Genomic DNA, 2,500 nt, shown 5'->3' on the forward strand with positions numbered 1-2,500 from the left:
GATGAGCCAATCTTTGCACTTACGATACCAGCAGGTCGGTAGTCAGGTGTGGGGAAAACAAGGCACCGCTGGGATTCAAACCCAGGATCTCCTGTTCACTAGACAGGCACTTTGACCAACTAAGCCACAGCGCCTGATGCAGCATTGGTACTTGGTTATACTCTTCTTTCAAACAATTGATGTCTCCAGTGCGTTCAGTAAAGGTAACGCCCAACGTGGGGCTCGAACCCACGACCCTGAGATTAAGAGTCTCATGCTCTACCGACTGAGCTAGCCGGGCTTGGGTAAACGACAGATGGCAGCAACTTTCCGGCAGAGTGACATCACTTCATCACCTGATCTTGTGAAAAAGAATGTCTGGATAACTTCAACACAGGAACCCGGCAGCCTGCAGCTGTTTGTCTCTGTGGCGCAATCGGTTAGCGCGTTAGGCTGTTAACCGAAAGGTTGGTGGTTCAAGCACACCCAGGGACGGTGGACTGTCCACCTCATTATTTTCATCGTAACTTTCTGATGCGCAAGCATGACCCAACTTAGGCTTCTGAGCTTTGTCTCACACAGCATTTGCGATATTGCAGAAACAACAAGCAACATTGCAAAATACACATTTCAAAAAAGCGAAGTACAGGTAAGATTTCTCCAACATGGTGCAATGACAACTCGTTTCATTGCTCTCTTTCTCTACTTTTACATTACATGAAAACAAGGAGAAATCACATCATGTCACAATAATATAAAGTATCATTTTGTCAGAAATGATGCAAAAGATGTCACCAGGATGAGCCAATCTTTGCACTTACGATACCAGCAGGTCGGTAGTCAGGTGTGGGGAAAACAAGGCACCGCTGGGATTCAAACCCAGGATCTCCTGTTTACTAGACAGGCACTTTGACCAACTAAGCCACAGCGCCTGATGCGGCCTTGGTACTTGGTTATACTCTTCTTTCAAACAATTGATGTCTCCAGTGCGTTCAGTAAAGGTAACGCCCAACGTGGGGCTCGAACCCACGACCCTGAGATTAAGAGTCTCATGCTCTACCGACTGAGCTAGCCGGGCTAGGGTAAACGATATCTGGCAGCAACTTCCCGGCAGAGTGACATCACTTCATCACCTGATCTTGTGAAAAAGAATGTCTGGATAACTTCAACACAGGAACCCGGCAGCCTTCTGCTGTATGTCTCTGTGGCGCAATCGGTTAGCGCGTTCGGCTGTTAACCGAAAGGTTGGTGGTTCAAGCCCACCCAGGGACGGTGGACTGTCCACCACATCATTTTCATCGTAACTTTCTGATGCGCAAGCATGACCCAACTTAGGCTTCTGAGCTTTGTCTCACACAGCATTTGCGATATTGCAGAAACAACAAGCAACATTGCAAAATACACATTTCAAAAAAGCGAAGTACAGGTAAGATTTCTCCAACATGGTGCAATGACAACTCGTTTCATTGCTCTCTTTCTCTACTTTTACATTACATGAAAACAAGGAGAAATCACATCATGTCACAATAATATAAAGTATCATTTTGTCAGAAATGATGCAAAAGATGTCACCAGGATGAGCCAATCTTTGCACTTACGATACCAGCAGGTCGGTAGTCAGGTGTGGGGAAAACAAGGCACCGCTGGGATTCAAACCCAGGATCTCCTGTTTACTAGACAGGCACTTTGACCAACTAAGCCACAGCGCCTGATGCGGCCTTGGTACTTGGTTATACTCTTCTTTCAAACAATTGATGTCTCCAGTGCGTTCAGTAAAGGTAACGCCCAACGTGGGGCTCGAACGCAAGACCCTGAGATTAAGAGTCTCATGCTCTACCGACTGAGCTAGCCGGGCTAGGGTAAACGATATCTGGCAGCAACTTCCCGGCAGAGTGACATCACTTCATCACCTGATCTTGTGAAAAAGAATGTCTGGATAACTTCAACACAGGAACCCGGCAGCCTTCTGCTGTATGTCTCTGTGGCGCAATCGGTTAGCGCGTTCGGCTGTTAACCGAAAGGTTGGTGGTTCAAGCCCACCCAGGGACGGTGGACTGTCCACCACATCATTTTCATCGTAACTTTCTGATGCGCAAGCATGACCCTACTTAGGCTTCTGAGCTTTGTCTCACACGGCATTTGCGATATTGCAGAAACAACAAGCAACATTGCAAAATACACATTTCAAAAAAGCGAAGTACAGGTAAGATTTCTCCAACATGGTGCAATGACAACTCGTTTCATTGCTCTCTTTCTCTACTTTTACATTACATGAAAACAAGGAGAAATCACATCATATCACAATAATATAAAGTATCATTTTGTCAGAAATGTCACCAGGATGAGCCAATCTTTGCACTTACGATACCAGCAGGTCGGTAGTCAGGTGTGGGGAAAACAAGGCACCGCTGGGATTCAAACCCAGGATCTCCTGTTCACTAGACAGGCACTTTGACCAACTAAGCCACAGCGCCTGATGCGGCATTGGTACTTGGTTATACTCTTCTTTCAAACAATTGAT

General features: G+C 46.3%; 8 non-coding genes across 8 annotated transcripts; 2 read left to right on the forward strand and 6 right to left on the reverse strand.

Annotated features, from left to right (window-relative positions):
* Positions 1 to 60: 60 nt before the first annotated feature.
* trnat-agu (transfer RNA threonine (anticodon AGU)) lies at positions 61 to 134 on the reverse strand. The gene has a single exon. It is a non-coding gene; the product is annotated as a tRNA-Thr (tRNA).
* Positions 135 to 207: 73 nt separating this feature from the next.
* trnak-cuu (transfer RNA lysine (anticodon CUU)) lies at positions 208 to 280 on the reverse strand. The gene has a single exon. It is a non-coding gene; the product is annotated as a tRNA-Lys (tRNA).
* A 557-nt stretch (positions 281 to 837) lies between these two features.
* trnat-agu (transfer RNA threonine (anticodon AGU)) lies at positions 838 to 911 on the reverse strand. Its single transcript has one exon. It is a non-coding gene; the product is annotated as a tRNA-Thr (tRNA).
* A 73-nt stretch (positions 912 to 984) lies between these two features.
* trnak-cuu (transfer RNA lysine (anticodon CUU)) lies at positions 985 to 1,057 on the reverse strand. Its single transcript has one exon. It is a non-coding gene; the product is annotated as a tRNA-Lys (tRNA).
* Positions 1,058 to 1,177: 120 nt separating this feature from the next.
* On the forward strand, positions 1,178 to 1,251 carry trnan-guu (transfer RNA asparagine (anticodon GUU)). The gene has a single exon. It is a non-coding gene; the product is annotated as a tRNA-Asn (tRNA).
* Positions 1,252 to 1,614: 363 nt separating this feature from the next.
* On the reverse strand, positions 1,615 to 1,688 carry trnat-agu (transfer RNA threonine (anticodon AGU)). Its single transcript has one exon. It is a non-coding gene; the product is annotated as a tRNA-Thr (tRNA).
* Positions 1,689 to 1,954: 266 nt separating this feature from the next.
* On the forward strand, positions 1,955 to 2,028 carry trnan-guu (transfer RNA asparagine (anticodon GUU)). Its single transcript has one exon. It is a non-coding gene; the product is annotated as a tRNA-Asn (tRNA).
* Positions 2,029 to 2,379: 351 nt separating this feature from the next.
* On the reverse strand, positions 2,380 to 2,453 carry trnat-agu (transfer RNA threonine (anticodon AGU)). The gene has a single exon. It is a non-coding gene; the product is annotated as a tRNA-Thr (tRNA).
* Positions 2,454 to 2,500: the final 47 nt, after the last annotated feature.

The sequence above is a fragment of the Conger conger genome, chromosome 13 (genome assembly GCF_963514075.1).
Source record: "Conger conger chromosome 13, fConCon1.1, whole genome shotgun sequence".
Lineage (NCBI taxonomy): Eukaryota > Metazoa > Chordata > Actinopteri > Anguilliformes > Congridae > Conger > Conger conger.